This window comes from Conger conger, chromosome 19 (genome assembly GCF_963514075.1).
Source record: "Conger conger chromosome 19, fConCon1.1, whole genome shotgun sequence".
Classification (NCBI taxonomy): Eukaryota; Metazoa; Chordata; class Actinopteri; order Anguilliformes; family Congridae; genus Conger; species Conger conger.
Window position 1 is genome coordinate 11,164,407 of NC_083778.1, and position 14,287 is coordinate 11,178,693.

The window sequence follows — 14,287 nt, forward strand, 5'->3', positions numbered from 1 at the left end:
AAAAAAAAAAAAATCCATTCCTGATGCTCCACTTAAATGCTTTACTTGGGAGTGAAGGGATGATGGTGAACATGGCACGTACAGGCCCTGAATGGAACATGCCTGTGTGGGTGGAGGTTTGCATGTGTGTGGGTGTGGGTGTGTGTGGGTGTAGGTTTGCATGCGTGTTTGTGTGTGGGTGTGGGTGTGGGTGTGGGTGTGGGTGTGGGTGTGGGTGTGGGTGTGGGTGTGGGTGTTTGTGTTTGTGTTTGTGTTTGTGTTTGTGTTTGTGTTTGTGTGAGCAAGCGCACACACGCACATTTCCTCAAGCTGCTACACATGGCCCAAGTCGTGCCGCTATCTCCCGCTCGTTGGCTGAGGTTCCTGTTTTCCAGGAAAAGTGCTTCAGCGGCGCTCGTACGCTCGAGCGGAGGCGGCCCTATCCAGCACAGCCAGGCCCGCCGGCCTGAGGGTGCAGCAGCACCATTCAGAAACTGCAGTGAGGAGCGAGCCTGCTACCGTGAGCCTTGCACTGCGACCGTCCACTTTCCACTGCAAGCCTTACACTGCAAGCCTGCCACTTTCCACTGCAAGCCTGCCACTGCAAGCCTGCCACTTTCCACCGCAAGCCTTACACTGCAAACCTGCAACTGCAACCGTCCACATTCCACTGCAAGCCTTACACTGCACGCCTGCCACTTTCCACTGCAAGCCTTACACTGCACGCCTGCCACTTTCCACTGCAAGCCTGACACTGCACGCCTGCCACTTTTCACTGCAAATCTTTTCACTGTCTGCACGGACAATGACCCAAACTTGACCCACAGCGAAACAATTACTCCCCGTTTCTGGATTCCCCCGATTGCGTTTTACGACGAGTGTACATACGCCTTTCAAGAGATAGGGTTAGACCGCCCTGGGACAATGATGTTCCACCATGAGCACCAAATCCAGGAGCGCACGGCGGACATCACAGCTACGGACAGGTGAAACCCACCTTCTCAAAAGCAAACCTTTTCACCCGAGGAAGCCGTTTCGTTTCAAACCGTGCTTTAGGAGACGAGGCGGAGGGGGGGCAGAATTCAGGCAGGGCTCCAGTGTTGGGCTTCAGGGCTCCATATCTGGTCTGTCGTTTGTGAAACAGGTTACATAAGGTACTCAGCGAAGAAGGCCCCGGCTATAACAGCCACTCTGCTGCGCTAACGCAGCGAGCAGAACAACCCAACATTGTTGCTAACGTGCTAATAGAATTCACGCGGCAGCGTTTTTACATGTGGAATGCATCTACTGCTAGAAGCTCTGGTCAGCCAAAAGACCTGGCCACACTCACACTCACACTCACACTGTGGTTCTGTGTCGGTCATCTTGGAAGGTCACGGTCCTTAACAGAGCGGCTAAGCTGAAATAAAAAGCTCAAGTGCAAAAATCCTGTTGACCACACTCTTGGTACAAGTCAGCAGAAATACTGACTTCCTTTTTTTATCGTTAATCTTGTCCTCTGTGTTCACAGCGCTTACGTAACCTATGATGAAAACGGGCACTATTTCAAAAGGCCAGGGGTGTTTCAGCTCCAGACACTTCTCCACCCTGACACTTCCACTTCTCAGCACTTTAGCGCAGAGACCCTAGTCCCCTGTCCCTCAAGGGCAAAGACCTGCTGGTTTTCCACCCTCCCTTTACCTGGGAGTCAGGAGTGAAGACAGCCTGGCCAATCGGTGGCACCAACTATTCCGTTAATTACCTGAGAGGAAGGAGAACCAGGGTGGTTCCGGGTTTTACCCGACTCGGTAATTCTGCTTGGTGAAATACCCTCTCCCCCGTTCTTCAGAGCAAGGAGACGATCCTCGGCCCCTCCCTCTGAGGAAACCGACATGGCCTGCCAGCCGAACCTCACGCCCAGGGGCCCGGGGCCCGGGAGGAGCCCGGTCACTCCGAGGCCTGGAGGGCCGAGCGCCGGGCTAGCACGTATTAGCACGTATTAGCATGTATTAGCGCCCCACCTCTGACACCGGAGCGCGTGGCGTCGGGAATAAACACGGCCCCGGCGCTCCAGAGGAGGGCTCAAATTCCCAGCGTTCCCCTGGCCTGCATTCCTAACCCAGCCCTCGAGCGACTGGGGGGGGGGGGGCAGGGCCCTGCTTTCCTGGGCTTGGCCACTTCCCAAGCTTATGCAACATCAGTGGTACATGCAAAATCCACTCTGACTTAACCTGAATCCCCAAACGCCATCAAATACCCGACTTTTTTTTGAGAGTCTACCTCAGCCACCCTTCCAGTAAAAAAGGAAATTAAATTAAGGCATTAATAAAAAGAAACCACCTGGATGGTTAGCACGTTAGCACGACATCCTCCACTCCTGGCCTCTGTTCCTCACACAGAGATCCTGCACAGCTCTTTGCAGCTCCATCTTCCTTAAAAAGGAAGTTCATTACAGGAACTACTTTCTCGCAGGAACAGGAAGGGCCAGAGGATGAAATCTCCCCAGCTAAACAGTCTCTGTCACCATCATAATGCATCTCAACAGTGCAGCAACACATGCACTTTTTATTACACCAGAAACGGCAACCAGTGATTCCCAAACAAAGATCGATCATAAGAATGCTTTTTTTTTCCAGTGTCAAGTCAGTGTTCTAGAACTCCACTGCTTTCAGTCACCGGTAGCGACAGTGACATCAGCATTAGAATGTTCAGCTCTGAAGATTCTCGTCGCATACGTGACTGCACACCTTAAAGGGTTAAGTGCACAGAAGCGCTGTAGGCGACGTTAGCAAAGAGGAAATAAGCCTGGGTGAGCCTTTCAACAGCCAACTGGCCTCACGTGACACGAAAACATTCGATAGGTCTGACGCTTCCGGCTCAGCGCTAAGAAAAGAACAGTCACCTCCAACGCAGCCCATCGTGGCTGTGAGATAAGCCTGCCTCAACCCTACCAACGCCCTCCCAAAACCTCCCAACCCGCCCTTTTGGTCCCGTGTCACAGGAAGCGGTTTCGAGTGTGTTACCAATCTTCCGAAAGAACCTCAGACGGGCTTCTACATGGGGAGCAGCGGCCTGGCGTTGACACAGGACAAAGCGCCGTGTTCCTCGGCCCCCAAAAACACTTGTGGGCGTTCATTTAAACCGCACGCTTGCATGAACTGCACAGCCTGCCATGACCTGAAGATTTACGGAGTTCGTTACGACGAGCTGGGGAAAACGGCTTTACACAGACATGGCAACCACGTGCCCAGCCTGGCCAACCAAGGCCTAGCCCTGGGTCCCAGCATTAGAACGAACGCTGATGTTTTCTGACCGAAAGGAAAGACTCAGAGTTCCCGTCTTCTGCTTCTAGCTCCGAGAAGGAACACTCAAGGGGTTGGAACGCCCTTAAAGATGGCCGACCTTGATCGATTTCTGGGTCAGCAGCAACAAACTGAAAAACGTGGAGAAAAATAAGGGACTTGAATGAGCCCCGTGTTCCAGACTGGAGTGTTCCGTGTTTTCATTAAATTTTATTTTATTTTATTTTTGCAATTGTCCTCAAAATACGCCGGACCGGTCAGGCAGGCTTAACGTATCCCTCTGCGTAGCTTGCCAAAAAGCGGCACCCAAAATATCGCAAAAAGCCCATTCCCAAAACCATATAAGGCAACATTATTCGATCTGTATGGTTCAACCAGCGCGGGGCGATCAGTCGAGCAAGCAGAACTTAAGTCTCTCGGCTCAGAATATTCCACACTTAAGTCCATTTTCCCTTTTTTGGGAGTGACTGGGAGGGGGGTTGAGGGGGGGGGGGATCCAAAATAGATTTCGTACCACTTACAGCCGTTTGTAAAAATGTAACCAGTAATTTTTTTTTTACAGGGAAAATAAACCGGTATCAGCATTTGAACGGCTGTCAGGGGAAACGATTTAAGCGTCCAGCTTTCAAAAAGCAGGGGCTAAACAAAGTCCTTAAGAGTCGGCAGTTCACCTCATGTAATCATGAGGCCAAGTGCACACAGAGGGAAAACTCAACCGCATGGGGTCTTCAGTTCTCCGGGGGAAGGGCAGCCTTAACCCCGGATAAGGCAGGGAGGGTGCAGGGCGTGCGTGCGGAGCCGTGTGCTCCTACCTGACCGGCCTGCAGCGGAGCCTGCTGCCGTTACCCCCGGCCCAGGAACTCCCATGTAAACAAGGCTCTGGCCCCGCCCCCCGGTGAGGTCACGGCTGCACCGCCAGCAGCCACTGCCAGAAATGGAATTCCTTTTTTACTGTCTCTGCGTGCGTGCAGGAGCTCCTCTGAGTGTGTGTGTGTGTGTGTGTGTGTGTGTGTGTGTGTTCAAGCACATGTGCTTGCATGTTTGCACATGCCTGAAATAGCCTTAGTGAGAGAGCAAGAATGTGATATGTGCGTGGATGTGTACACACGTGTTCCTGTGTGCTCCAGGGCTGGTGTACTGAGGCAGGAGAGAGAGAGAGAGTGTGTGTGTGAGTGTGAGTGTGTGTGTCGCTGGGACGTTATATATATATTATGTCATTATGCTTTTGTGTGTTGGGCTGACAGGGGTGTCGGGCAGTGTGTGTGTGTGTGTGTGTGAGTGAGTGAGTGAGTGAGTGAGTGAGTGAGTGTGTGAGTGTGTGAGTGTGTGTGTGCGCGAGTGTATATGCACGTGTGTGTACGTGTGTGTGTGTGTGTACATGTACGTGTGTAAGTGAGTGTGTGTGTACTTGAGTGTGTGTGCGTACATGTACATGTGTGCATGTACTTGTGTGTACATGAGTGTGTGTGTGTGTGTGTGTGTGTGTGTGTGTGTGCATGTACGTGTGTACGTGAGTGTGTGCGAGTGTTTGTGTACATGTACGTGTGTGTACGTGAGTGTGTGTGTGTGTACATGTACGTGTGTACGTGAGTGTGTGTTTGTGTACATGTACGTGTGTACGTGAGTGTGTGTGTTTGTGTACATGTACGTGTGTACGTGAGTGTGTGTGTGTACGTGAGTGTGTGTGTGTGTCGGAGGGCTCCTGCAGCGCAGTGCTCTCCAGTGCAGGACTCCCAGCTGCAGCAGCCCATATAAGGGCGTGGGATTCCCATGGCAAAGCAGCTGTGCGCTCAGCACCCTGAGCCCCGCACTTCAGCAGGATTTATGCAACCGAGCCCTAGCGCCGAGCCCGTTAGCCTCAGCGCTGTCAGAGAGGAGCCTGTCAGCCCTTTAGCCCGTTAGCCCGTTAGCCTCAGCGCTGTCAGAGAGGAGCCTGTCAGCCCTTTAGCCCGTTAGCCTCAGCGCTGTCAGAGAGGAGCACGTTAGCCTGTTAGCCTCAGCGCTGTCAGAGGGGAGCCCATTAGCCCGTTAGCATCAGTGCTCCCCCAGTTAGCATCGGCGCTAACTGGAGCGGGATCTGCGTAGCCACACTGACGAGGCCCAGTGTAACACACAGAGACTTGCGCCGAGAACAGTGCCATCGCTTCTACCTTCTTCCATCACCCTCATACAGCTGTTCTGTCCTAGAGAGAAGACACACACCTCGACACCTCGACCCCTTGGCCTCACAGAGAGAGAGAGAGAGAGAGAGAGAGAGAGAGAGAGAGAGAGAGAGAGAGAGAGAGAGAGAGAGAGAGAGAGAGAGAGAGAGAGAGAGAGAGAGAGAGAGAGAGAGAGAGAGAGAGAGAGAGAGAGAGAGAGAGAGAGAGAGAGAGAGAGAGAGAGAGAGAGAGAGAGAGAGAGAGAGAGAGAGAGAGAGAGAGAGCAGACCCAGCTGTGCAGGGCTGAATGCTCGAGTGCTCCACAGGCTGTTCCATCCCTGCATCGATACCTCCTGCATGTAATCCCAGAGCAAACTCAATACCCATCCCACACTCTCTCCCAGCCTCAATCAGACCACACACACTGGACCACAGATCCTTTAGCTTAACCCCAAACCCTAAAGGAACATGGACTCTGAGGCAAAGCAGGCAGCCGAAACATCGGGGGGTGTGCGTGTGTGTGCGTGTGTGTGCGTGTGTGTGCGTGTGTGTGCGTGTGTGTGCGTGTGTGTGCGTGTGTGTGCGTGCGTGTGTGTGCGTGTGTGCGTGTGTGTGCGTGTGCGCTGACAGCAGCTGCCTCAGCACGGAAGCCAAGGAAGTAAACACACACTTCCTGTCCATCTCTGCCCCAAAGCGCATTTCCCACAATTCTCCAAGAGAGGCACAAAAACGTGGTCAGCCCACATGGGAGTGAGCGTTGCGTAGTTTCAGAAGGTGATGACGGTGCCGGTCGGGAACCGAAGAGAACCGAACACGGGCGAAGCGAACGAGCGCCGGAGAGACCTCGGGCAGGAAGAGGGCCGGCGTGATTTTCGGCAGCGTGTGAAAACTCGCCCGGCTCTCCAGGCTCCAAGACGCCGGCCTGGTTCTGCGGCCGCAATTAAAAACAACAACATTAATCGGGCCGCAATTAAAAAGGAGACAAAAGAAAATAAAGAATAAAGACGCGGAAATACCCGCGTGTTCTGCCCCAGAAATGAACGGGCGAAGACGCCGGTCCAGAACTATTCCTGAATCTGCAGGCGTCTCGACGCGTGGTGCAAAAACACGCAATCGGCATCTGCAGAGATATCTGCCAACGCAAGGGCTTTGAACGGTGTCCAAGCGCTGCGGGACGTCCAAATCCATCACCCAGGAGCTCAATGAGCCTACTTCATCCTTCAGAGGGCCTTTCTCTTCTCCCATTGGCCTGCAGAGAGTCACATGGTCTACGGCGCCGGAGAGTTTGCATCATGAAGGCCAATGAGCCGACAATTACAGGTAAAAGGCACGCACCGGTGACCGAGAGGGACATTATGAAAGGCCAACTGAGTCATTTGCGAGGCATCCTGCTCCATTCATTGTGGGGATGAATCACTGGTCACCCTTGCAAGGCCCTGGAATGTCAGATGCTAACCTGAACATGAAAAAAAATGGCAAGCCCCTGAAAGGACTCCACTAGGGCTGGGTTCAGGGGCTCAGGCCCCTCACACCAATGGGACCGGCACGTTTTTGTTAGCGAGGGTATTAAAAGTTCACCTATCGCACGTAAAAAGGTCAAATGTCAAATGAACGTAGCATTCGGGCTAATGAAACCGAAACCGGTTTTTAATGTAACCGGTTTGAATGAACTGAACCGCAGTTAAACCGGGCTGAAATAAATGTCAAAATAAAAGTTGCATCCGACCTGGTACGCCTTCCCCTACGTCTCCAAACCAACGTGCAGGTTCATCTCTGCGACTGACACTCAAGGACGGTTGAGAATTGCATTAAAATGAACCCGAGAGCTTACTGCCCCTATCCACAAACACAATCAGGCTTAATTGTTTAAGCTTGACAAGGACAAACATGTCAAGTTGAAAATAAGCGTGTCCTTCATCGAGGCATCCGTACTCCCCGGGCTCTGCCTTCAGATTTAAACAGCGGGGCGGAACATCCGACAGGGCCGAGCCCCAGCGCAGACGGGGCCGGAGACTCCAGACCGGCTCCGTCCAGGTCGGACGCAGAGGATGTGACTAAAGGGAAAAAGCTGCGATCGGGATTTCGACATCACCCCGGCCACATTCCCCGCATTGCTGAAAACAGCCCGCAGCGAGTCCGCGCGTCTCCAGCGGGCCGCGGTACCGGAGCAAGCCCGCTTTCCGCACGGGCCTACGCAGACACGGACCGTGTTTAGGACACGTTTCCGCATCAAAACACGCGGAAGGGACGTAAAATGTCAAAAATGTAAAATCGCAACAACGTGCACAACGTTCACGGTTTACAAACGAAATTGTGCAACTTTCGGGAGGGTTTAAAACAAAACAACAGGTTGTTTCAGAGCGTAACCAGACGCACGTGCACGTCATTCTCATTTGACGCATTTTTAAAAAGCAGCTTACGCCCCGGCTGAATCTGAACAGAAACTCCTCCAGTGAGGAGAGAGTGGGGAGAAACACACCTTCCGTGTGGTCGGCCAGCTGAGGGAAGGACGGCGTTCCGGGGGTTTTCGCGCGCCTCTCGACGAGGACGGGAATGTTCCAGACCTCCCCCCTTTTCCCGACTGGCTCATTCCCAGCTTCCAGGGGCCCGGCCGTGGCTTCAGAGCGGGGGGATTCTCAGTCTTACCCAGAAAGGGCCGGTGTGTGTGCAGGCTTTTGTTCCAACCAAGCACCAACACACCTGACTCTACTAATCAAGGTCCTTAGCAAAGACTGTACTGGTTGACCGGTAGAATCAGGTGTGTAACTGCTTTGGTCGGAACAAAAGCCTGCTCCAGCCCTTTCTGGTTACGATTGAGGATGCCTGACTTCTACCCAGCCTGCAGCCTACTGGCTCAGGTGCGTGACTGGGACCCAGAAGGTCGGTGGTTCATGACCCATTGTAGCCACAATACGATCCACAGAGCTGTTGGAGCCTTGAGCAAGGCCCTTAACCCCGCAGTGCTCTGGGGCGGGGGTTGTCTCCCGTCTAGTCTAATCAGCCGTAACTTGCTTTGGATGAAAGCATCAGCTAAATAAAAAAAATGATATTTGTTATTATTGCATGGAAGAGAGGAGAGCCAACTGAGGGGTGCGAGACGACCAGCCTCACACCAAAATTAGGAGTCCCCCGAGAGGCGGGGTCAAAGGGGTCCTTCTGGGGAGGCCGGCCCGCTGACCCCTGAACCATCTGCTGCTGCTGCCCCCTCCACTGTCTGACACGCAGTCCACAGCGCTTATATGCACAGGTGTTCATACCACACCGAACTCCCGAAATCCCATGCTGAGCTAGTACGAACGATCAAGTTTACAAGAGGCCAGGCGTTACTGCGGACCAACCCAGGACCTTAGGTAGTAACGGAATACGACTTTCCATAACTCATGCTGGGCACACATTGGTCCCAGGGCGGTTCCCGCCTTCTCGCGAGTTCCAGCCGGGCGTGCTTACAACCGCGCACCGTGTCGCGGCGTGCCGATGTGCTGGAGTGACAGTTGGAGGACTCCCGTTTTCAGCGGCCCCGTTCCGACAGGAAGCACTTGCCACCGACCCGCCCATGGGCCCCAGGTGGTTACCATGGCGCTAACAGTTGAATGAGGAAATTTAGTCTGAGGGTGTCTGTGTATGTAAGGTTTTTTTTGCGGTTGTGGTGCATTTCTGTGTAAACCCATCAAAGAGTAGGTTTTCTGGAACGTTTCTCCAAGTTCAAAGTCAAGCATTCTAGAACTCCATAGCTTTCGGTGTCCGGTAGTGATAGTGACATCAGCATGAGAATGTTCAGCGAAAACAATTCCGGAAGCAAAACAGGAGTCTGAAGTAGACCTTCACTGCCCCGTGAAAATTGAGAACTTGCATTTAGAAACCCCACCGAGACTCGGTGTGTTGGGACATCGAGGCTCATCTGCGTCTGAAAGCAAGTCGCTGATGTTACAGCAAAGCCGAGTGAACACGTGGTTCTCAGCTAAGTATACACTGCAACCCTAATACTCCACTCAGACTGCTGTTAAAACCAAGGAGGAACCGCACTGCTAAACTCAAACAGTCGCACGGACTCATGCATACAATCCGCAAGCTGCAGATGATGCAAGGAATTAGAAAGCGGATAAAAACATACTCGAGCAAACTCCTCGCTGTAAAACTAGACAAACTGAAGCACGAGACAGACCACAGAGGAGTTTTACGGAAGGGCTGATTAACTCAAGCCTTCAGCCACTCCGCCACTTCACTTCCAATTACAGGCCTGCAATTAAACCGTCACAAAGCGCAATCGACGCTCGTCCCGCCGGGCCAACGGGGGCCCGCTTTGAGCCGGGGGTGTCGGCGCTGAGAGGCGTTTAATCCCGTCTTTGAGAGTCAAGAGCTCCTCCAGCAGCCATTTAACCAGGGCTGCGGGCTGCGGGCGAGGGGGACGCCGGGCCCGGTTGATACGCTGCTCGAGGGTTTCGCCCCGGGGCGGAGTGACCCCGTCAAGAGGCCCGACCTCTCTGCGACCCCCGGGCGAAGGGGCAGAGCTCCAACCCCTGGCCAACGCTCTGCCTTCTCCCTGTCGGCACCTCGGAGCAGGGCCTGGGGGAGCCCCTGGGTGTGCCGGCTTTCTTTTGGCGGCGCAACTGCGGTCTCCCAAATTGTAAGGAACCGAGCACTTTAAGTCGCATTGGGCCGATTTCACAAACAAAGATTCAATTTAGTCCTGGAATCATACAAAAATAGAATTTAGTCTCAGACTACGCTTAATCGAGAGTCTGCAAAGCTGGCCCATGATGTCTGAAAGACAGATAGACATGCAGAGTGCCAGATAGAAAGAGAGAGTGAGAGACCACAGGAGAGCGCTCCAGAGACGGCTCTCCGGGTGTCCAGTGTGTATTCACCAGGCCTCCGCTCCTCCAGACACACAGGCCCAGAAAAAGGCCGGAGTCAAGCGGTCCATCTATTCCTCTCAAAATGGAAGCCAACCATCAATGACTGGGCAGCGTGAGCCAGCTGTGATATTGTCTGGGGATGAGGAGACCGAATTAACTATCTTCCCATTTTCAAAACAAACTTCCGACAGCGACGCGTCAAATGAAGGGCCTGGGATCGGTTTACATGGTCACACTGCACACGAGACCGTGACCCCCATCTCACTGCGTTCCACTGCAATGCAACAACAGCAAACACTCCGCAACCTCTCTGTGTTCCACTGCACCGCAACAGCAAACACTGCAATCTCTCTGCGTTCCACTGCACTGCAAGAACAGCAAACACTCTGCAATCTCTCTGCGTTCCACTGCACTGCAAGAACAGCAAACACTCTGCAATCTCACAGCGTTCCACTGCACTGCAACAACAGCAAACACTCCACAACCTCTCTGCATTCCACTGCACCGCAACAACGCATTTTTTTTACATGGGAAAGATGGAAGGCTATGCTGCACCAGGATAGCATTAGCATCAGCGCATTCTATGCTCTCCAATACGCTGTCTCTCAAACACACCTCTCCCATCTTCCATCCACAGACTGCATTATGGTGGTTATTAGCCTACATCTAGCCTACAAAACACATTTATTCCTATGCATTATCCATGATTAGCCAGGCAACTGAGAAAGATGTTCTAGTCATGCAGTGACTCTAGGGACTATCCAGTAGTATTGTAGCACCTCTGCTAAATGTGTAACAGCTTAGTTACAAACCGGCCCCAATCTAGAGATAATCACGCCTATTGTATCTGGTCGTAAAATGAAATCTTGCTGACAAGAGCTTGAGATTTAGCAAGTTGCGTGCATGCAATGTAGCTATATTAAGTATATTTATTCTTGAAAGGTTTAGGCCCACAGTGGAAATCGCAACTTTGTATATAAATGTCTGAAATGTTTTTCAAATCAATTCCTGTTCTGATAATGACCAACAATAGAATGTATCGGACATAAAACCTAGATGTAAAGTCATTTCTCCAATAACGAGTCGATTTCAAAGTACAAAGTAGTACACATAAATTGACCCAGTCCTCTCAAACTGGCATTTCTGGCTAGAAGGACAAATGACAACAAATAACCAGCAAAACTTAGCAAAAAAAAAAAAAAAAAAAAAAAAAAGTCACGGGCGAGAGACCAGGCGATCCAATCTAACTCGTAGATACAGATGAGTTTGTGTGCGCACAATTGATGTCTAACGTGGAGCTGGTGATTTCGATCTAATTTAGCAAGCACACAGGCTTCAGTCAGGGTTCGGACAACGTCCGTGAACTTGTCAACCGTAGATTTTCGAAAAAGTCTGAATCAAGTCAAATCAAAGGCGCAATTCTGTGTCTGAAAGCATCTTGACATTTAGCTGTTGGTGCAGGGGAAAACAATAAAGCCATACATTGTCACAGAGGCTGAGGTTACGCATGGAACATTCTGAAACAATGTCACAATTATCCTAAATATTACTCACAACTTCTGTTCCTTTAACTTGTCTGAAGCATAGCTGGAATATTAGTTTGCTAGCCAAATACATTACGTCAAGGAATGCGCCGACCCCAAACAGATAAATTACGTAATTTTAGCGCTGGGATTTCTAAATAAACAGAACGGAACACAGACTTTGCAGATGAGGATGAATAATCTTTATTCTACATGCAACAGTCTTTTTTCTGCAGTTATATCATATTGGTACTATCGTGTTATCAAAACAAACATTCCACACACCTAATAAGTTACAGTACGTACAGTAAGTAAGTGAGAGACCGCTTGCTAGATAGTCATTACCTGGTTAGCACTAGTCAATTCGCATACAATTCTTTAAAGCCATTCAACAGAAGAATACCAGACATTTACACCAGGCTCCAGACAGTTAGTTAAATATACGGATGTGAGACATAGCGCTATGAAATCAAGCAATATCAATTTCCTGACCAGCTTCCTCGTCAGTGTAACATCCAAGAGCACTGGGACTTGCGACCTCAATCGGAGCCCACGAGTTTATACAGGTTTTCATTCCAATCATTGCTGCAACTCCCGATTTGTATCGTTATCTAGCAAATGTCTCATTTTTGAGGCGCGATTTAAGATCAAGGCCATATTATGACAGCTACAGCTTCGCCTGGCCTGAAGAATTCAGGTTCGGTATTCGCAGCCCTTTCAATCAGCCTGATCAATAATTGCTCAGACAACTTCGCATTTTCTGCAGTGCTAGAACTTACGGAAAATGGTTCCTACAGAGGTTACTTTTTAAAACGAATAGCCTACACCACTGAACGGCACCATGACAGGTGAAATCAGTGGCCAACATTAATGTGGAACATTGCGGTACCGGAGTAGGAAATGAAAACATTGTCTTGCAAAAGCACATTGCATCTAGTAACAGCTAACGTGTTGTAAACAAGATTAACGAAATTATGGAAACCCTGAACACAGCCAAAAATATAAACATGGGGTGGGGGTGGCAGCACCAATTTTGAAAACCCGTGGCCTAACGACAGCTAGCCATTTAGCCAGCCAACACGCCCATCTCAACTAATGGAACGTTTTTGGGAAAAATACAAAACAGCCAAGTTAAGATAATCCACAAACCTTTTTGTGGCCGTCTTTCGCCCCTGTGTTCAATTCAAACCAACAGTGCGACAACACAGCTTCACGATCGGCCCTGTCTGTACGAGTGGGTCGGCGCGCCGTGTAAACATAAACCGCCCAGCATTCGGTTCACCTGCGAACATAGGTCACCGAGACCCGACACCTCGTTTGCGGCGTAAAGGCACCTAAAACGGGGCGGCGATCAGCACAGACCTGATGGAGCGCGGTCAGACCGTCCACATTGGCGTAGTTGATATCGGCATCTCGGTCCAGCATTCTCAGCACCTCCTCTGTGTCGCCGCTGGAGCAAGCGGCCAAAAACACGGCCCCGTCGTCGAACTTTACTTTCGTCTTCTTCTTTTTCAATACAGGCGGCTCCAGGTCTGTCTCCGAGCCCTGCCACCGTTTCAACTGCTCGTTCCGCTTCTGCTTGGCGTCCGCCATCTTCATACCCTCCTGCCTAGGTTTCTTATCTCTCTGTGAGGACAGGATATACTTTATACTATCCCACAGCGCACTGGGGCGTGGGGAGGGGGGCAGAATATAGTATCTCGGGCTAGTTTGGAATCGCTGCCCATAAGCTCGCGAGAAGAGGGTGACGTCATGTGAGGATCTGCAGTAACGCGTCATCATCAGCAGATAAACAAAACAGTGTGCTTCAGTAATGGGGCGGGAGGACTACTGAGTGGCTCACATGCCAATCAATCAATAACCGGGCGCATAGCTTCCTGCAGATGCTCATAGTTTTGTTGTTTCCTGCCTCAGGTTCATCTAGTTCTGCCACCTTAAAAGTTGTTAAACATAATTTTGCAATTCGACAGACTGCGGGTCCGGCATAAATCATGATTTAGTGTAGCCTATGGACTAAGAAGAATGTGACTCTAGTTGTGTTGTCAAATTATCTTAACTGCTGGGTTTTAAATGATCTGTAAAGACCCTTCATGCTGAAATTATATGTCTTCAAACCTTTTGTACACCATTGGACACAGTAACATCACACCCATAAATAACAGTTGGCATCATGCAATTGACAAAGAGCAGATCTGTCTCCGGGGTAGCCATGTTAGATGCAGGAGTTTACTTTTTTTTATTTATAGTCGTTGCACGGCTGTCACTGCCGTGAAGCATGGCTCGAAAGTTCAGGAGGGAGAAGTGACCGGTCAGAGAGGGGGGAAATTGAGCCATCTCCCTTTTGCACGCTAAACGCACTGGAAAACAAGAAGTGAAATCAATACAGAGCGGAACCGCTACATCCAGCGACAGGGAGAGAAATTCCGCCTCTTGTTGAAGCATGCGCCGCTCACACGCCTCAACCGTCGCCTTTGGGTACGCAGGTTACGGCTACGCCGCTTTTCACT

The 14,287-nt window shown here is 51.0% G+C and overlaps 1 pseudogene; it reads right to left on the minus strand.

Moving 5' to 3' along the window:
* LOC133119099 (protein phosphatase 1 regulatory subunit 12A-like) overlaps nt 1-13,476 on the minus strand; it is a 37,084-nt pseudogene extending 23,608 nt beyond the window's left edge.
* Nucleotides 13,477-14,287: the final 811 nt, after the last annotated feature.